Here is a 21,035-nt window from a genome sequence, read left to right on the forward strand (position 1 = left end):
TAAAAGGGCCGTGGGTGCGATTTTGGCCATTTTTGACCCGTTTTGGGCTAAAAGGGCCGGGGGTGCGATTTTGGTAATTTTTGACCCGTTTTCGGCTAAAAGGGCCGGGGGTGCGATTTTGGTCATTTTTGACCAGTTTTGGGCTAAAAGGGCCGGGGGTGCGATTTTGGACATTTTTGACCCGTTTTGGGCTAAAAGGGCCGTGGGTGCGATTTTGGCCATTTTTGACCCGTTTTGGGCTAAAAGGGCCGGGGGTGAGATTTTGGCCATTTTTGACCCGTTTTGGGCTAAAAGGGCCGGGGTGCGATTTTGGCCATTTTTGACCCGCTTTCGGCTAAAAGGGCCGGGGGTGAGATTTTGGTCATTTTTGACCAGTTTTGGGCTAAAAGGGCCGGGGGTGCGATTTTGGACATTTTTGACCCGTTTTGGGCTAAAAGGGCCGGGGGTGCGATTTTGGACATTTTTGACCCGTTTTGGGCTAAAAGGGCCGTGGGGGGGATATTTGGCCATTTTTGACACGTTTTGGGCTAAAAGGGCCGGGGGTGCGATTTTGGCCATTTTTGACCCGTTTTGGGCTAAAAGGGCCGGGGTTGCGATTTTGGCCATTTTTGACCCGTTTTGGAATAAAAGGGCCGGGGGTGCGATTTTGGTCATTTTTGTCCCGTTTTCGGCTAAAAGTGCCGGGGGTGCGATTTAGGTCAATTTTGACCCGTTTTGGGATAAAAGGGCCGGGGGGTGCGATTTTGGTCAATTTTGACCCGTTTTGGGCTAAAAGGGCCGGGGGTGCGATTTTGGTCATTTTTGACCCGTTATGGGCTAAAAGGGCCGGGGGTGCGATTTTGGCCATTTTTGACCCATTTTAGGCTAAAAGGGCCGGGGGTGCGATTTTGGCCATTTTTGACCCGTTTTGGGCTAAAAGGGCCGGGGGTGCGATTTTGGCCATTTTTGACCCGTTTTCGGATAAAAGGGCCGGGGGTGCGATTTTGGTCATTTTTGACCCGTTTTAGGCTAAAAGTGCCAGGGGTGCGATTTTGGTCAATTTTGACCCGTTTTGGGCTAAAAGGGCCGGGGGTGCGATTTTGGTCAATTTTGACCCGTTTTGGGCTAAAAGGGCCGTGGGTGCGATTTTGGTCATTTTTGACCCGTTTTCGGATAAAAGAGCCGGGGGTGCGATCTTGGTTATTTTTTACCCATTTTAGGCTAAAAGGGCCAGGGGTGCGAATTTGCTAATTTTTGACCCATTTTCGGCCAAAAGGGCGGGGGTGCGATTTTGGTCATTTTTGACCCATTTTGGGCTAAAAGGGCCGGCGGTGCGATTTTGGCCATTTTTGACCCGTTTTGGGCTAAAAGGGCTAGGGGTGCGATTTTGGTCATTTTTGACCCGTTTTGGGCTAAAAGGGCCGGGGGTGCGATTTTGGCCATTTTTGACCCGTTTTCGGCTAAAAGGGCCGGGGGTGCAATTTTGGCCATTTTTGACCCGTTTTGGGCTAAAAGGGCCGGGGGTGCGATTTTGGTCATTTTGGACCCGTTATGGGCTAAAAGGGCCGGGGGTGCGATATTGGTCAATTTTGACCCGTTTTCGGCTTAAAGGGCCGGGGGTGCGATTTTGTAATTTTTGACCCGTTTTCGGCTAAAAGGGCCGGGGGTGCGATTTTGGTCATTTTTGACCCGTTTTGGGCTAAAAGGGCCGGGGGTGCGATTTTGGCCATTTTTGACCCGTTTTTGGCTAAAGGGGCCGGGGGTGCGAATTTGGTCATTTTTGACCCGTTTTTGGCTAAAAGGGCCGGGGGTGCGATTTTGGTCATTTTTGACCCGTTTTGGGCTAAAAGGGCCGGGGGTGCGATTTTGGTCATTTTTGACCCGTTTTAGGCTAAAAGGGCCGAGGGTGCGATTTTGGTCATTTTTGACCCGTTTTGGGCTAAAAGGGCCGAGGGTGCGATTTTGGTCATTTTTGACCCGTTTTGGGCTAAAAGGGCCGGGGGTGCGATTTTGGTCATTTTTGACCCGTTTTGGGCTAAAAGGGCCGGGGGTGCTATTTTGGTCATTTTTGACCCGTTTTGGGCTAAAAGGGCCGTGGGTGCGATTTTGGACATTTTTGACCCGTTTTGGGCTAAAAGGGCCGTGGGTGCGATTTTGGCCATTTTTGACCCGTTTTGGGCTAAAAGGGCCGGGGGTGCGATTTTGGTCATTTTTGACCCGTTTTGGGCTAAAAGGGCTAGGGGTGCGATTTTGGTCATTTTTGACCCGTTTTGGGCTAAAAGGGCTAGGGGTGCGATTTTGGTCATTTTTGACCCGTTTTGGGCTAAAAGGGCCGGGGGTGCAATTTTGGCCATTTTTGACCCGTTTTGGGCTAAAAGGGCCGGGGGTGCGATTTTGGTCATTTTTGACCCGTTATGGGCTAAAAGGGCCGGGGGTGCGATATTGGTCAATTTTGACCCGTTTTCGGCTAAAAGGGCCGGGGGTGCGATTTTGGTCATTTTTGACCCGTTTTCGGCTAAAAGGGCTGGGGGTGCGATTTTGGTAAATTTTGACCCGTTTTGGGCTAAAAGGGCCGTGGGTGCGATTTTGGTCATTTTTGACCCGTTTTCGGCTAAAGGGGCCGGGGGTGCGATTTTGGTCATTTTTGACCCGTTTTCGGATAAAAGGGCCGGGGGTGCGATCTTGGTTATTTTTTACCCATTTTAGGCTAAAAGGGCCGGAGGTGCGAATTTGCTAATTTTTGACCCATTTTCGGCCAAAAGGGCCGGGGGTGCGATTTTGGTCATTTTTGACCCATTTTGGGCTAAAAGGGCCGGCGGTGCGATTTTGGCCATTTTTGACCCGTTTTGGGCTAAAAGGGCTAGGGGTGCGATTTTGGTCATTTTTGACCCGTTTTGGGCTAAAAGGGCCAGGGGTGCGATTTTGGTCATTTTTGACCTGTTTTGGGCTAAAAGGGCTGGCGGTGCGATTTTGGCCATTTTTGACCCGTTTTCAGCTAAAAGGGCCGGGGGTGCAATTTTGGCCATTTTTGACCCGTTTTGGGCTAAAAGGGCCGGGGGTGCGATTTTGGTCATTTTTGACCCGTTATGGGCTAAAAGGGCCGGGGGTGCGATATTGGTCAATTTGACCCGTTTTCGGCTAAAAGGGCTGGGGGTTCGATTTTGGTCATTTTTGACCCGTTTTGGGCTAAAAGGGCCGGGGGTGTGATTTTGGTCATTTTTGACCCGTTTTGGGCTAAAAGGGCCGGGGGTGCTATTTTGGTCATTTTTGACCCGTTTTGGGCTAAAAGGGCCGGGGGTGCGATTTTGGACATTTTTGACCCGTTTTGGGCTAAAAGGGCCGTGGGTGCGATTTTGGCCATTTTTGACCCGTTTTGGGCTAAAAGGGCCGGGGGTGCTATTTTGGCCATTTTTGACCCGTTTTGGGCTAAAAGGGCCGGGGGTGCGATTTTGCCCATTTTTGACCCGTTTTGGGCTAAAAGGGCCGGGGGTGCGATTTTGGTCATTTTTGACCCGTTTTGGGCTAAAAGAGCCGAGGGTGCAATTTTGGCAATTTTTGACCCGGTTTAGGCTAAAAGGGCCGGGGGGTGCGATTTTGGCCATTTTTGACCCGCTTTGGGCTAAAAGGGCCGGGGGTGAGATTTTGGTCATTTTTGACCAGTTTTGGGCTAAAAGGGCCGGGGGTGCGATTTTGGACATTTTTGACCCGTTTTGGGCTAAAAGGGCCGGGGTTGCGATTTTGGACATTTTTGACCCGTTTTGGGCTAAAAGGGCCGTAGGGGGGGATATTTGGCCATTTTTGACACGTTTTGGGCTAAAAGGGCCAGGGGTGCGATTTTGGCCATTTTTGACCCGTTTTGGGCTAAAAGGGCCGGGGGTGCGATTTTGGCCATTTTTGACCCGTTTTGGGCTAAAAGGGCCGGGGGTGCTATGTTGGCCATTTTTGACCCGTTTTGGGCTAAAAGGGCCGGGGGGTGCGATTTTGGTCATTTTTGACCCGTTTTGGGCTAAAAGGGCCGGGGGTGCGATTTTGGTCATTTTTGACCCGTTTTGGGCTAAAAGGGCCGAGGGTGCGATTTTGGTCATTTTTGACCCGTTTTGGGCTAAAAGGGCCGTGGGGGGGATATTTGGCCATTTTTGACACGTTTTGGGCTAAAAGGGCCGGGGGTGCGATTTTGGCCATTTTTGACCCGTTTTGGGCTAAAAGGGCCGGGGTTGCGATTTTGGCCATTTTTGACCCGTTTTGGGCTAAAAGGGCCGGGGGTGCGATTTTGGCCATTTTTGATCCGTTTTCGAATAAAAGGGCCGGGGGTGCGATTTTGGACATTTTTGACCCGTTTTGGGCTAAAAGGGCCGGGGGTGCGATTTTGGCCATTTTTGACCCGTTTTGGGCTAAAATGGCCGGGGGTGCGATTTTGGTCATTTTTGACCCGTTTTGGGCTAAAAGGCCGGAGGTGCGATTTTGGCCATTTTTGACCCGTTTTCGAATAAAAGGGCCGGGGGTGCGATTTTGGTCATTTTTGACCCGTTTTCGGCTAAAAGTGCCGGGGGTGCGATTTTGCTAATTTTTGACCCATTTTCGGCCAAAAGGGCTAGGGGTGCGATTTTGTTCATTTTTGACCCGTTTTGGGCTAAAAGGGCCGGGGGTGCGATTTTGGCCATTTTTGACCCGTTTTGGGCTAAAAGGGCCGGGGGTGCGATTTTGGTCATTTTTGACCCGTTTTGGGCTAAAAGAGCCGAGGGTGCAATTTTGGCAATTTTTGACCCGGTTTAGGCTAAAAGGGCCGGGGGTTCGATTTTGGTTAATTTTGACCCGTTTTGGGCTAAAAGGGCCGGGGGTGCGATTTTGGCCATTTTTGACCCGTTTTGGGCTAAAAGGGCCGGGGGTGCAATTTTGGTCATTTTTCACCCGTTTTGGGCTAAAAGGGCCGGGGGTGCGATTTTGGCCAATTTTGACCCGTTTTGGGCTAAAAGGGCCGGGGGTGCGATTTTGGCCAATTTTGACCCGTTTTCGGCTAAAAGGGCCGGGGGTGCTATTTTGGTCATTTTTGACCCGTTTTGGGCTAAAAGTGCCGGGGGTGCGATTTAGGTCAATTTTGACCCGTTTTGGGATAAAAGGGCCGGGGGGTGCGATTTTGGTAAATTTTGACCCGTTTTGGGCTAAAAGGGCCGGGGGTGCGATTTTGGTCAATTTTGACCCGTTTTGGGCTAAAAGGGCCGGGGGTGCGATTTTGGTCATTTTTGACCCGTTTTGGGCTAAAAGGGCCGGGGGTGCTATTTTGGTCATTTTTGACCAGTTTTGGGCTAAAAGGGCCGGGGGTGCGATTTTGGACATTTTTGACCCGTTTTGGGCTAAAAGGGCCGTGGGTGCGATTTTGGCCATTTTTGACCCGTTTTGGGCTAAAAGGGCCGGGGGTGCGATTTTGGTCATTTTTGACCCGTTTTCGGCTAAAAGGGCCGGGGGTGCGATTTTGGTCATTTTTGACCAGTTTTGGGCTAAAAGGGCCGGGGGTGCGATTTTGGACATTTTTGACCCGTTTTGGGCTAAAAGGGCCGTGGGTGCGATTTTGGCCATTTTTGACCCGTTTTGGGCTAAAAGGGCCGGGGGTGAGATTTTGGCCATTTTTGACCCGTTTTGGGCTAAAAGGGCCGAGGGTGCGATTTTGGTCATTTTTGACACGTTTTGGGCTAAAAGGGCCGGGGGTGCGATTTTGGTCATTTTTGACCCGTTTTGGGCTAAAAGGGCCGGGGGTGCTATTTTGGTCATTTTTGACCCGTTTTGGGCTAAAAGGGCCGTGGGTGCGATTTTGGACATTTTTGACCCGTTTTGGGCTAAAAGGGCCGTGGGTGCGATTTTGGCCATTTTTGACCCGTTTTGGGCTAAAAGGGCCGGGGGTTCGATTTTGGTCATTTTTGACCCGTTTTGGGCTAAAAGGGCTAGGGGTGCGATTTTGGTCATTTTTGACCCGTTTTGGGCTAAAAGGGCCGGGGGTGCAATTTTGGCCATTTTTGACCCGTTTTGGGCTAAAAGGGCCGGGGGTGCGATTTTGGTCATTTTTGACCCGTTATGGGCTAAAAGGGCCGGGGGTGCGATATTGGTCAATTTTGACCCGTTTTCGGCTAAAAGGGCCGGGGGTGCGATTTTGGTCATTTTTGACCCGTTTTCGGCTAAAAGGGCCGGGGGTGCGATTTTGGTCATTTTTGACTCATTTTTGGCTAAAAGGGCCGGAGGTGCGATTTTGGCCATTTTTGACCCGTTTTCGAATAAAAGGGCCGGGGGTGCGATTTTGGTCATTTTTGACCCGTTTTCGGCTAAAAGTGCCGGGGGTGCGATTTAGGTCAATTTTGACCCGTTTTGGGATAAAAGGGCCGGGGGGTGCGATTTTGGTCAATTTTGACCCGTTTTGGGCTAAAAGGGCTGGGGGTGCGATTTTGGTCAATTTTGACCCGTTTTGGGCTAAATGGGCCGTGGGTGCGATTTTGGTCATTTTTGACCCGTTTTCGGCTAAAGGGGCCGGGGGTGCGATTTTGGTCATTTTTGACCCGTTTTCGGATAAAAGGGCCGGGGGTGCGATCTTGGTTATTTTTTACCCATTTTAGGCTAAAAGGGCCGGAGGTGCGAATTTGCTAATTTTTGACCCATTTTCGGCCAAAAGGGCCGGGGGTGCGATTTTGGTCATTTTTGACCCATTTTGGGCTAAAAGGGCCGGCGGTGCGATTTTGGCCATTTTTGACCCGTTTTGGGCTAAAAGGGCTAGGGGTGCGATTTTGGTCATTTTTGACCCGTTTTGGGCTAAAAGGGCCAGGGGTGCGATTTTGGTCATTTTTGACCTGTTTTGGGCTAAAAGGGCCGGCGGTGCGATTTTGGCCATTTTTGACCCGTTTTCGGCTAAAAGGGCCGGGGGTGCAATTTTGGCCATTTTTGACCCGTTTTGGGCTAAAAGGGCCGGGGGTGCGATTTTGGTCATTTTTGACCCGTTATGGGCTAAAAGGGCCGGGGGTGCGATATTGGTCAATTTTGACCCGTTTTCGGCTAAAAGGGCTGGGGGTTCGATTTTGGTCATTTTTGACCCGTTTTGGGCTAAAAGGGCCGGGGGTGTGATTTTGGTCATTTTTGACCCGTTTTGGGCTAAAAGGGCCGGGGGTGCTATTTTGGTCATTTTTGACCCGTTTTGGGCTAAAAGGGCCGCGGGTGCGATTTTGGACATTTTTGACCCGTTTTGGGCTAAAAGGGCCGTGGGTGCGATTTTGGCCATTTTTGACCCGTTTTGGGCTAAAAGGGCCGGGGGTGCTATTTTGGCCATTTTTGACCCGTTTTGGGCTAAAAGGGCCGGGGGTGCGATTTTGCCCATTTTTGACCCGTTTTGGGCTAAAAGGGCCGGGGGTGCGATTTTGGTCATTTTTGACCCGTTTTGGGCTAAAAGAGCCGAGGGTGCAATTTTGGCAATTTTTGACCCGGTTTAGGCTAAAAGGGCCGGGGGGTGCGATTTTGGCCATTTTTGACCCGCTTTGGGCTAAAAGGGCCGGGGGTGAGATTTTGGTCATTTTTGACCAGTTTTGGGCTAAAAGGGCCGGGGGTGCGATTTTGGACATTTTTGACCCGTTTTGGGCTAAAAGGGCCGTAGGGGGGGATATTTGGCCATTTTTGACACGTTTTGGGCTAAAAGGGCCAGGGGTGCGATTTTGGCCATTTTTGACCCGTTTTGGGCTAAAAGGGCCGGGGGTGCGATTTTGGCCATTTTTGACCCGTTTTGGGCTAAAAGGGCCGGGGGTGCTATGTTGGCCATTTTTGACCCGTTTTGGGCTAAAAGGGCCGGGGGGTGCGATTTTGGTCATTTTTGACCCGTTTTGGGCTAAAAGGGCCGGGGGTGCGATTTTGGTCATTTTTGACCCGTTTTGGGCTAAAAGGGCCGAGGGTGCGATTTTGGTCATTTTTGACCCGTTTTGGGCTAAAAGGGCCGTGGGGGGGATATTTGGCCATTTTTGACACGTTTTGGGCTAAAAGGGCCGGGGGTGCGATTTTGGCCATTTTTGACCCGTTTTGGGCTAAAAGGGCCGGGGTTGCGATTTTGGCCATTTTTGACCCGTTTTGGGCTAAAAGGGCCGGGGGTGCGATTTTGGCCATTTTTGATCCGTTTTCGAATAAAAGGGCCGGGGGTGCGATTTTGGACATTTTTGACCCGTTTTGGGCTAAAAGGGCCGGGGGTGCGATTTTGGCCATTTTTGACCCGTTTTGGGCTAAAATGGCCGGGGGTGCGATTTTGGTCATTTTTGACCCGTTTTGGGCTAAAAGGGCCGGAGGTGCGATTTTGGCCATTTTTGACCCGTTTTCGAATAAAAGGGCCGGGGGTGCGATTTTGGTCATTTTTTGACCCGTTTTCGGATAAAAGGGCCGGGGGTGCGATCTTGGTTATTTTTTACCCATTTTAGGCTAAAAGGGCCGGGGGTGCGAATTTGCTAATTTTTGACCCATTTTCGGCCAAAAGGGCTAGGGGTGCGATTTTGTTCATTTTTGACCCGTTTTGGGCTAAAAGGGCCGGGGGTGCGATTTTGGCCATTTTTGACCCGTTTTGGGCTAAAAGGGCCGGGGGTGCGATTTTGGTCATTTTTGACCCGTTTTGGGCTAAAAGAGCCGAGGATGCAATTTTGGCAATTTTTGACCCGGTTTAGGCTAAAAGGGCCGGGGGTTCGATTTTGGTTAATTTTGACCCGTTTTGGGCTAAAAGGGCCGGGGGTGCGATTTTGGCCATTTTTGACCCGTTTTGGGCTAAAAGGGCCGGGGGTGCAATTTTGGTCATTTTTCACCCGTTTTGGGCTAAAAGGGCCGGGGGTGCGATTTTGGCCAATTTTGACCCGTTTTCGGCTAAAAGGGCCGGGGGTGCGATTTTGGTCTTTTTTGACCCGTTTTCGGCTAAAAGGGCCGGGGGTGCTATTTTGGTCATTTTTGACCCGTTTTGGGCTAAAAGTGCCGGGGGTGCGATTTAGGTCAATTTTGACCCGTTTTGGGATAAAAGGGCCGGGGGGTGCGATTTTGGTAAATTTTGACCCGTTTTGGGCTAAAAGGGCCGGGGTGCGATTTTGGTCAATTTTGACCCGTTTTGGGCTAAAAGGGCCGGGGGTGCGATCTTGGTCATTTTTGACCCGTTTTGGGCTAAAAGGGCCAGGGGTGCGATTTTGGTCATTTTTGACCTGTTTTGGGCTAAAAGGGCCGGGGGTGCGATTTTGGCCATTTTTAACCCGTTTTCGGCTAAAAGGGCAGGGGGTGCAATTTTGGCCATTTTTGACCCGTTTTGGGCTAAAAGGGCCGAGGGTGCGATTTTGGTCATTTTTGACCCGTTTTCGGCTAAAAGGGCCGGGGGTGCGATTTTGGTCATTTTTGACCCGTTTTGGGCTAAAAGGGCCGGGGGTGCGATTTTGGCCATTTTTGACCCGTTTTGGGCTAAAAGGGCCGAGGGTGCGATTTTGGTCATTTTTGACCCGTTTTCGGCTAAAAGGGCCGGGGGTGCGATTTTGGTCATTTTTGACCCGTTTTGGGCTAAAAGGGCCGGGGGTGCGATTTTGGCCATTTTTGACCCTTTTTGGCTAAAGGGGCCGGGGGTACGAATTTGGTCATTTTTGACGCGTTTTCGGCTAAAAGGGCCAGGGGTGCGATTTTGGTCATTTTTGACCCGTTTTGGGTTAAAAGGGCCGGGGGTGCGATTTTGGTCATTTTTGACCTATTTTAGGCTAAAAGGGCCGAGGGTGCGATTTTGGTCATTTTTGACCCGTTTTGGGCTAAAAGGGCCGGGGGTGCGATTTTGGTCATTTTTGACCTGTTTTCGGCTAAAAGGGCCGGGGGTGCGATTTTGGTCAATTTTGACCCGTTTTGGGCTAAAAGGGCCGGGGGTGCGATTTTGGTCATTTTTGACCCGTTTTGGGCTAAAAGGGCCGGGGGTGCTATTTTGGTCATTTTTGACCCGTTTTGGGCTAAAAGGGCCGGGGGTGCGATTTTGGACATTTTTGACCCGTTTTGGGCTAAAAGGGCCGTGGGTGCGATTTTGGTCATTTTTGACCCGTTTTGGGCTAAAAGGGCCGGGGGTGCGATTTTGGTCATTTTTGACCCGTTTTTGGCTAAAAGGGCCGGGGGTGCGATTTTGGACATTTTTGACCAGTTTTGGGCTAAAAGGGCCGGGGGTGCGATTTTGGACATTTTTGACCCGTTTTGGGCTAAAAGGGCCGTGGGTGCGATTTTGGCCATTTTTGACCCGTTTTGGGCTAAAAGGGCCGGGAGTGCGATTTTGGCCATTTTTGACCCGTTTTGGGCTAAAAGGGCCGGGAGTGCGATTTTGGCCATTTTTGACCCGTTTTGGGCTAAAAGGGCTGAGGGTGCAATTTTGGCAATTTTTGACCCGGTTTAGGCTAAAAGGGCCGGGGGGTGCGATTTTGGCCATTTTTGACCCGCTTTGGGCTAAAAGGGCCGGGGGTGAGATTTTGGTCATTTTTGACCAGTTTTGGGCTAAAAGGGCCGGGGGTGCGATTTTGGACATTTTTGACCTGTTTTGGGCTAAAAGGGCCGGGGGTGCGATTTTGGACATTTTTGACCCGTTTTGGGCTAAAAGGGCCAGGGGGGCGATTTTGGACATTTTTGACCCGTTTTGGGCTAAAAGGGCCGTGGGTGCGATTTTGGTCATTTTTGACCCGTTTTGGGCTAAAAGGGCCGGGGGTGCGATTTTGGACATTTTTGACCTGTTTTGGGCTAAAAGGGCCGGGGGTGCGATTTTGGACATTTTTGACCTGTTTTGGGCTAAAAGGGCCGGGGGTGCGATTTTGGACATTTTTGACCTGTTTTGGGCTAAAAGGGCCGGGGGTGCGATTTTGGTCATTTTGGACCCATTTTGGGCTAAAAGGGCCAGGGGGTGCGATTTTGGTCATTTTTGACCCATTTTAGGCTAAAAGGGCCGGGGGTGAGATTTTGGTCATTTTTGACCCGTTTTGGGCTAAAAGGGTCGGGGGTGCGATTTTGGTCATTTTGGACCCATTTTGGGCTAAAAGGGCCAGGGGGTGCGATTTTGGTCATTTTTGACCCATTTTAGGCTAAAAGGGCCGGGGGTGCGATTTTGGCCATTTTTGATCCGTTTTCGAATAAAAGGGCCGGGGTGCGATTTTGGTCATTTTTGACCCGTTTTTGGCTAAAAGTGCCGGGGGTGCGATTTAGGTCAATTTTGACCCGTTTTGGGATAAAAGGGCCGGGGGTGCGCTTTTGGTCAATTTTGACCTGTTTTGGGCTAAAAGAACCGGGGGTGAGATTTTGGTCATTTTTTACCCATTTTAGGCTAAAAGGGTCGGAGGTGAGATTTTGATCATTTTTGACCCATTTTCGGCTAAAAGGGCCGGGGGTTCGATTTTGGTTAATTTTGACCCGTTTTGGGCTAAAAGGGCCGGGGGTGCGATTTTGGCCATTTTTGACCCGTTTTGGGCTAAAAGGGCCGGGGGTGCTATGTTGGCCATTTTTGACCCGTTTTGGGCTAAAAGGGCCGGGGGGTGCGATTTTGGTCATTTTTGACCCGTTTTGGGCTAAAAGGGCCGGGGGTGCGATTTTGGTCATTTTTGACCCGTTTTGGGCTAAAAGGGCCGAGGGTGCGATTTTGGTCATTTTTGACCCGTTTTGGGCTAAAAGGGCCGTGGGGGGGATATTTGGCCATTTTTGACACGTTTTGGGCTAAAAGGGCCGGGGGTGCGATTTTGGCCATTTTTGACCCGTTTTGGGCTAAAAGGGCCGGGGTTGCGATTTTGGCCATTTTTGACCCGTTTTGGGCTAAAAGGGCCGGGGGTGCGATTTTGGCCATTTTTGATCCGTTTTCGAATAAAAGGGCCGGGGGTGCGATTTTGGACATTTTTGACCCGTTTTGGGCTAAAAGGGCCGGGGGTGCGATTTTGGCCATTTTTGACCCGTTTTGGGCTAAAATGGCCGGGGGTGCGATTTTGGTCATTTTTGACCCGTTTTGGGCTAAAAGGGCCGGGGGTGCGATTTTGGCCATTTTTGACCCGTTTTGGGCTAAAAGGGCCGGGGGTGCAATTTTGGTCATTTTTCACCCGTTTTGGGCTAAAAGGGCCGGGGGTGCGATTTTGGCCAATTTTGACCCGTTTTCGGCTAAAAGGGCCGGGGGTGCGATTTTGGTCTTTTTTGACCCGTTTTCGGCTAAAAGGGCCGGGGGTGCTATTTTGGTCATTTTTGACCCGTTTTGGGCTAAAAGTGCCGGGGGTGCGATTTAGGTCAATTTTGACCCGTTTTGGGATAAAAGGGCCGGGGGGTGCGATTTTGGTAAATTTTGACCCGTTTTGGGCTAAAAGGGCCGGGGGTGCGATTTTGGTCAATTTTGACCCGTTTTGGGCTAAAAGGGCCGGGGGTGCGATCTTGGTTATTTTTTTACACATTTTAGGCTAAAAGGGCCGGGGGTGCGAATTTGCTAATTTTTGACCCATTTTCGGCCAAAAGGGTCGGGGGTGCGATTTTGGTCATTTTTGACCCATTTTGGGCTAAAAGGGACGGCGGTGCGATTTTGGCCATTTTTGACCCGTTTTGGGCTAAAAGGGCTAGGGGTGCGATTTTGGTCATTTTTGACCCGTTTTGGGCTAAAAGGGCCAGGGGTGCGATTTTGGTCATTTTTGACCTGTTTTGGGCTAAAAGGGCCGGGGGTGCGATTTTGGCCATTTTTAACCCGTTTTCGGCTAAAAGGGCAGGGGGTGCAATTTTGGCCATTTTTGACCCGTTTTGGGCTAAAAGGGCCGAGGGTGCGATTTTGGTCATTTTTGACCCGTTTTCGGCTAAAAGGGCCGGGGGTGCGATTTTGGTAATTTTTGACCCGTTTTGGGCTAAAAGGGCCGGGGGTGCGATTTTGGCCATTTTTGACCCTTTTTGGCTAAAGGGGCCGGGGGTACGAATTTGGTCATTTTTGACGCGTTTTCGGCTAAAAGGGCTGGGGGTGCGATTTTGGTCATTTTTGACCCGTTTTGGGCTAAAAGGGCCGGGGGTGCGATTTTGGTCATTTTTGACCTATTTTAGGCTAAAAGGGCCGAGGGTGCGATTTTGGTCATTTTTGACCCGTTTTGGGCTAAAAGGGCCGGGGGTGCGATTTTGGTCATTTTTGACCTGTTTTCGGCTAAAAGGGCCGGGGGTGCGATTTTGGTCAATTTTGACCCGTTTTGGGCTAAAAGGGCCGGGGGTGTGATTTTGGTCATTTTTGACCCGTTTTGGGCTAAAAGGGCCGGGGGTGCTATTTTGGTCATTTTTGACCCGTTTTGGGCTAAAAGGGCCGGGGGTGCGATTTTGGACATTTTTGACCCGTTTTGGGCTAAAAGGGCCGTGGGTGCGATTTTGGTCATTTTTGACCCGTTTTGGGCTAAAAGGGCCGGGGGTGCGATTTTGGTCATTTTTGACCCGTTTTCGGCTAAAAGGGCCGGGGGTGCGATTTTGGACATTTTTGACCAGTTTTGGGCTAAAAGGGCCGGGGGTGCGATTTTGGACATTTTTGACCCGTTTTGGGCTAAAAGGGCCGTGGGTGCGATTTTGGCCATTTTTGACCCGTTTTGGGCTAAAAGGGCCGGGAGTGCGATTTTGGCCATTTTTGACCCGTTTTGGGCTAAAAGGGCCGGGAGTGCGATTTTGGCCATTTTTGACCCGTTTTGGGCTAAAAGGGCTGAGGGTGCAATTTTGGCAATTTTTGACCCGGTTTAGGCTAAAAGGGCCGGGGGGTGCGATTTTGGCCATTTTTGACCCGCTTTGGGCTAAAAGGGCCGGGGGTGAGATTTTGGTCATTTTTGACCAGTTTTGGGCTAAAAGGGCCGGGGGTGCGATTTTGGACATTTTTGACCTGTTTTGGGCTAAAAGGGCCGGGGGTGCGATTTTGGACATTTTTGACCCGTTTTGGGCTAAAAGGGCCAGGGGGGCGATTTTGGACATTTTTGACCCGTTTTGGGCTAAAAGGGCCGTGGGTGCGATTTTGGTCATTTTTGACCCGTTTTGGGCTAAAAGGGCCGGGGGTGCGATTTTGGACATTTTTGACCTGTTTTGGGCTAAAAGGGCCGGGGGTGCGATTTTGGACATTTTTGACCTGTTTTGGGCTAAAAGGGCCGGGGGTGCGATTTTGGACATTTTTGACCTGTTTTGGGCTAAAAGGGCCGGGGGTGCGATTTTGGTCATTTTGGACCCATTTTGGGCTAAAAGGGCCAGGGGGTGCGATTTTGGTCATTTTTGACCCATTTTAGGCTAAAAGGGCCGGGGGTGAGATTTTGGTCATTTTTGACCCGTTTTGGGCTAAAAGGGTCGGGGGTGCGATTTTGGTCATTTTGGACCCATTTTGGGCTAAAAGGGCCAGGGGGTGCGATTTTGGTCATTTTTGACCCATTTTAGGCTAAAAGGGCCGGGGGTGCGATTTTGGCCATTTTTGACCCGTTTTGGGCTAAAAGGGCCGGGGGTGCGATTTTGGCCATTTTTGATCCGTTTTCGAATAAAAGGGCCGGGGTGCGATTTTGGTCATTTTTGACCCGTTTTTGGCTAAAAGTGCCGGGGGTGCGATTTAGGTCAATTTTGACCCGTTTTGGGATAAAAGGGCCGGGGGGTGCGCTTTTGGTCAATTTTGACCTGTTTTGGGCTAAAAGAACCGGGGGTGAGATTTTGGTCATTTTTTACCCATTTTAGGCTAAAAGGGTCGGAGGTGAGATTTTGATCATTTTTGACCCATTTTCGGCTAAAAGGGCCGGGGGTTCGATTTTGGTTAATTTTGACCCGTTTTGGGCTAAAAGGGCCGGGGGTGCGATTTTGGTCATTTTGGACAAATTTTGGGCTAAAAGGACCGGGGGTGCGATTTTGATCATTTTTGACCAATTTTCGGCTAAAAGGGCCGGGGGTTCGATTTTGGTTAATTTTGACCCGTTTTGAGCTAAAAGGGCCGGGGGTGCGATTTTGGCCATTTTTGACTTGTTTTGAGCTAAAAGGGCCGGGGGTGCAATTTTGGTCATTTTTCAACCGTTTTGGGCTAAAAGGGCCGGGGGTGCGATTTTGGCCAATTTTGACCCGTTTTCGGCTAAAAGGGCCGGGGGTGCGATTTTGGTCTTTTTTGACCTGTTTTCGGCTAAAAGGGCTGGGGGTGCGATTTTGGCCATTTTTGACCAGTTTTGGGCTAAAAGGGCCGGGGGTGCGATTTTGGACATTTTTGACCCGTTTTGGGCTAAAAGGGCCGGGGGTGCGATTTTGGACATTTTTGACCCGTTTTGGGCTAAAAGGGCCGTAGGGGGGGATATTTGGCCATTTTTGACACGTTTTGGGCTAAAAGGGCCAGGGGTGCGATTTTGGCCATTTTTGACCCGTTTTGGGCTAAAAGGGCCGGGGGTGCGATTTTGGCCATTTTTGACCCGTTTTGGGCTAAAAGGGCCGGGGGTGCGATTTTGGTCATTTTTGACCCGTTTTTGGCTAAAAGTGCCGGGGGTGCGATTTAGGTCAATTTTGACCCGTTTTGGGGTAAAAGGGCCGGGGGGTGAGCTTTTGGTCAATTTTGATCCGTTTTGGGCTAAAAGAGCCGGGGGTGCGATTTTGGTCATTTTTGAACATTTTGGGATAAAAGGGCCGGGGGTGCGATTTTGGTCATTTTTGACCCGTTTTGGGCTAAAAGGGCCGGGGGTGCGATTTTGGTCATTTTTTACCTATTTTGGGCTAAAAGGGCCGGGGGTGTGATTTTGGTCATTTTGGACCCATTTTGGGCTAAAAGGGCCAGGGGGTGCGATTTTGGTCATTTTTGACCCATTTTAGGCTAAAAGGGCCGGGGGTGAGATTTTGGTCATTTTTGACCCGTTTTGGGCTAAAAGGGCCGGGGGTGCGATTTTGGTCATTTTGGACCCATTTTGGGCTAAAAGGGCCGGGGTGCGATTTTGGTCATTTTTGACCCGTTTTTGGCTAAAAGTGCCGGGGGTGCGATTTAAGTCAATTTTGACCCGTTTTGGGATAAAAGGGCCGGGGGGTGCGCTTTTGGTCAATTTTGACCTGTTTTGGGCTAAAAGAACCGGGGGTGAGATTTTGGTCATTTTTTACCCATTTTAGGCTAAAAGGGTCGGGGGTGAGATTTTGATCATTTTTGACCCATTTTCGGCTAAAAGGGCCGGGGGTTCGATTTTGGTTAATTTTGACCCGTTTTGGGCTAAAAGGGCCGGGGGTGCGATTTTGGTCATTTTGGACGAATTTTGGGCTAAAAGGACCGGGGGTGCGATTTTGATCATTTTTGACCAATTTTCGGCTAAAAGGGCCGGGGGTTCGATTTTGGTTAATTTTGACCCGTTTTGGGCTAAAAGGGCCGGGGGTGCGATTTTGGCCATTTTTGACTTGTTTTGAGCTAAAAGGGCCGGGGGTGCAATTTTGGTCATTTTTCAACCGTTTTGGGCTAAAAGGGCCGGGGGTGCGATTTTGGCCAATTTTGACCCGTTTTCGGCTAAAAGGGCCGGGGGTGCGATTTTGGTCTTTTTTGACCCGTTTTCGGCTAAAAGGGCCGGGGGTGCGATTTTGGCCATTTTTGACCAGTTTTGGGCTAAAAGGGCCGGGGGTGCGATTTTGGACATTTTTGACCCGTTTTGGGCTAAAAGGGCCGGGGGTGCGATTTTGGACATTTTTGACCCGTTTTGGGCTAAAAGGGCCGTAGTGGGGGATATTTGGCCATTTTTGACACGTTTTGGGCTAAAAGGGCCAGGGGTGCGATTTTGGCCATTTTTGACCCGTTTTGGGCTAAAAGGGCCGGGGGTGCGATTTTGGCCATTTTTGACCCGTTTTGGGCTAAAAGGGCCGGGGGTGCGATTTTGGTCATTTTTGACCCGTTTTTGGCTAAAAGGTCCGGGGGGTGCGCTTTTGGTCAATTTTGACCCGTTTTGGGCTAAAAGAGCCGGGGGTGCGATTTTGGTCATTTTTGAACATTTTGGGATAAAAGGGCCGGGGGTGCGATTTTGGTCATTTTTGACCCGTTTTGGGCTAAAAGGGCCGGGGGTGCGATTTTGGTCATTTTTTACCTATTTTGGGCTAAAAGGGCCGGGGGTGCGATTTTGGTCATTTTGGACCCATTTTGGGCTAAAAGGGCCAGGGGGTGCGATTTTGGTCATTTTTGACCCATTTTAGGCTAAAAGGGCCGGGGGTGCGATTTTGGCCATTTTTGACCCGTTTTGGGCTAAAAGGGCCGGGGGTGCGATTTTGGCCATTTTTGATCCGTTTTCGAATAAAAGGGCCGGGGTGCGATTTTGGTCATTTTTGACCCGTTTTTGGCTAAAAGTGCCGGGGGTGCGATTTAGGTCAATTTTGACCCGTTTTGGGCTAAAAGGGCCGGGGGTGCGATTTTGGCCATTTTTGACTTGTTTTGAGCTAAAAGGGCCGGGGGTGCAATTTTGGTCATTTTTCAACCGTTTTGGGCTAAAAGGGCCGGGGGTGCGATTTTGGCCAATTTTGACCCGTTTTCGGCTAAAAGGGCCGGGGGTGCGATTTTGGTCTTTTTTGACCCGTTTTCGGCTAAAAGGGCCGGGGGTGCGATTTTGGCCATTTTTGACCAGTTTTGGGCTAAAAGGGCCGGGGGTGCGATTTTGGACATTTTTGACCCGTTTTGGGCTAAAAGGGCCGGGGGTGCGATTTTGGACATTTTTGACCCGTTTTGGGCTAAAAGGGCCGTAGGGGGGATATTTGGCCATTTTTGACACGTTTTGGGCTAAAAGGGCCAGGGGTGCGATTTTGGCCATTTTTGACCCGTTTTGGTCTAAAAGGGCCGGGGGTGCGATTTTGGATATTTTTGACCCGTTTTGGGCTAAAAGGGCCGGGGGTGCGATTTTGGTCATTTTTGACCTGTTTTTGGCTAAAAGTGCCGGGGGTGCGATTTAGGTCAATTTTGACCCGTTTTGGGATAAAAGGGCCGGGGGGTGCGCTTTTGGTCAATTTTGACCCGTTTTGGGCTAAAAGAGCCGGGGGTGCGATTTTGGTCATTTTTGAACATTTTGGGATAAAAGGGCCGGGGGTGCGATTTTGGTCATTTTTGACCCGTTTTGGGCTAAAAGGGCCGGGGGTGCGATTTTGGTCATTTTTTACCTATTTTGGGCTAAAAGGGCCGGGGGTGCGATTTTGGTCATTTTGGACCCATTTTGGGCTAAAAGGGCCAGGGGGTGCGATTTTGGTCATTTTTGACCCATTTTAGGCTAAAAGGGCCGGGGGTGAGATTTTGATCATTTTTGACCCGTTTTGGGCTAAAAGGGCCGGGGGTGCGATTTTGGTCATTTTGGACCCATTTTGGGCTAAAAGGGCCAGGGGGTGCGATTTTGGTCATTTTTGACCCATTTTAGGCTAAAAGGGCCGGGGGTGCGATTTTGGTCATTTTGGACAAATTTTGGGCTAAAAGGACCGGGGGTGTGATTTTGATCATTTTTGACCAATTTTCGGCTAAAAGGGCCGGGGGTTCGATTTTGGTTAATTTTGACCCGTTTTGGGCTAAAAGGGCCGGGGGTGCGATTTTGGCCATTTTTGACTTGTTTTGAGCTAAAAGGGCCGGGGGTGCAATTTTGGTCATTTTTCACCCGTTTTGTTCTAAAAGGGCCGGGGGTGCGATTTTGGCCAATTTTGACCCGTTTTCGGCTAAAAGGGCCGGGGGTGCGATTTTGGTCTTTTTTGACCCGTTTTCGGCTAAAAGGGCCGGGGGTGCGATTTTGGCCATTTTTGACCAGTTTTGGGCTAAAAGGGCCGGGGGTGCGATTTTGGTCATTTTTGACCCGTTTTGGGCTAAAAGGGCCGGGGGTGCGATTTTCGTCATTTTTGACCCGTTATGGGCTAAAAGGGCCGGGGGTGCGATTTTGGCCATTTTTTACCCGTTTTGGGGTAAAAGGGCCGGGGGTGCGATTTTGGTCATTTTTGACCCGTTTTCGGCTAAAAGGGCTGAGGGTGAGATTTTGGTCATTTTTGACCAGTTTTGGGCTAAAAGGGCCGCGGGTGCGATTTTTGACATTTTTGGCCCGTTTTGGGCTAAAAGGGCCGGGGGTGTGATTTTGGCCATTTTTGACCCGTTTTGGGCTAAAAGGGCCGGGGGTGCGATTTTGGCCATTTTTGACCCGTTTTGGGCTAAAAGGGCCGGGGGTGCGATTTTGGCCATTTTTGACCCGTTTTGGGCTAAAAGGGCCGGGGGTGCGATTTTGGTAAATTTTGACCCGTTTTGGGCTAAAAGGACCGGGGGTGCGATTTTGGCCATTTTTGACCCGTTTTGGGCTAAAAGGGCCGAGGGTGCAATTTTGGCCATTTTTGACCCGTTTTCGGATAAAAAGGCCGGGGGTGCGATTTTGGTCATTTTTGACCCGTTTTCGGCTAAAAGGGCCGGGGGTGCGATCTTGGTTATTTTTGACCCATTTTCGGCTAAAAGGGACGGGGGTGCGATTTTGGTCATTTTTGACCCGTTTTGGGCTAAAAGGGCCGGGGGTGCGATTTTGGTCATTTTTGACCCGTTTTCGGCTAAAAGGGCCGGGGGTGCGATTTTGGTCATTTTTGACCCGTTTTGGGCTAAAAGGGCAGGGGGTGCGATTTTGGTCATTTTTGACCCGTTTTGGGCTAAAAGGGCCGGGGGTGCGATTTTGGTCATTTTTGACCCGTTTTGGGCTAAAAGGGCTAGGGGTGCGATTTTGGTCATTTTTGACCTGTTTTGGGCTAAAAGGGCCGGGGGTGCAATTTTGGCCATTTTTGACCCGTTTTGGGCTAAAAGGGCCGGGGGTGCAATTTTGGCCATTTTTGACCCGTTTTGGGCTAAAAGGGCCGGGGGTGCAATTTTGGCCATTTTTGACCCGTTTTGGGCTAAAAGGGCCGGGGGTGCGATTTTGGTCATTTTTGACCCGTTATGGGCTAAAAGGGCCGGGGGTGCGATATTGGTCAATTTTGACCCGTTTTCGGCTAAAAGGGGGTGCGATTTTGGTCATTTTTGACCCGTTTTCGGCTAAAAGGGCCGGGGGTGCGATTTTGGTCATTTTTGACCCATTTTCGGCTAAAAAGGCCGGAGGTGCGATTTTGGCCATTTTTGACCCGTTTTCGAATAAAAGGGCCGGGGGTGCGATTTTGGTCATTTTTGACCCGTTTTCGGCTAAAAGTGCCGGGGGTGCGATTTAGGTCAATTTTGACCCGTTTTGGGATAAAAGGGCCGGGGGGTGCGATTTTGGTCAATTTTGACCCGTTTTGGGCTAAAAGGGCCGGGGGTGCGATTTTGGTCATTTTTGACCCATTTTGGGATAAAAGGGCCGGGGGTGCGATTTTGGCCATTTTTGACCCGTTTTCGGCTAAAGGGGCCGGGGGTGCGATTTTGGTCATTTTTGACCCGTTTTCGGATAAAAAGGCAGGGGGTGCGATCTTGGTTATTTTTGACCCATTTTAGGCTAAAAGGGCCGGGGGTGCGAATTTGCTAATTTTTGACCCATTTTCGGATAAAAAGGCAGGGGGTGCGGTTATTTTTGACCCATTTTGGGCTAAAAGGGCCGGGGGTGCGATTTTGGCCATTTTTGACCCGTTATGGGCTAAAAGGGCCGGGGGTGCGATATTGGCCATTTTTGACCCGTTTTGTGCTAAAAGGGCCGGGGGTGCGATTTTGGCCATTTTTGACCCGTTTTGGGCTAAAAGGGCCGGGGGTGCGATTTTGGCCATTTTTGACCCGTTTTGGGCTAAAAGGGCCGGGGGTGCAATTTTGGTCATTTTTGACCCGTTTTGGGCTAAAAGGGCCGGGGGTGCGATTTTGGTAAATTTTGACCCGTTTTGGGCTAAAAGGACCGGGGGTGCGATTTTGACCATTTTTGACCCGTTTTGGGCTAAAAGGGCCGAGGGTGCGATTTTGGCCATTTTTGACCCTTTTTCGGATAAAAAGGCCGGGGGTGCGATTTTGGTCATTTTTGACCCGTTTTCGGCTAAAAGGGCCGGGGGTGCGATTTTGGTCAATTTTGACCAGTTTTAGGCTAAAAGGGCCAGGGGTGCGATTTTGGTCATTTTTGACCAGTTTTGGGCTAAAAGGGCCGGGGGTGCGATTTTGGTCATTTTTGACCCGTTTT

This window comes from Aquarana catesbeiana, linkage group LG10 (genome assembly GCF_042186555.1).
Source record: "Aquarana catesbeiana isolate 2022-GZ linkage group LG10, ASM4218655v1, whole genome shotgun sequence".
Taxonomy (NCBI): domain Eukaryota; kingdom Metazoa; phylum Chordata; class Amphibia; order Anura; family Ranidae; genus Aquarana; species Aquarana catesbeiana.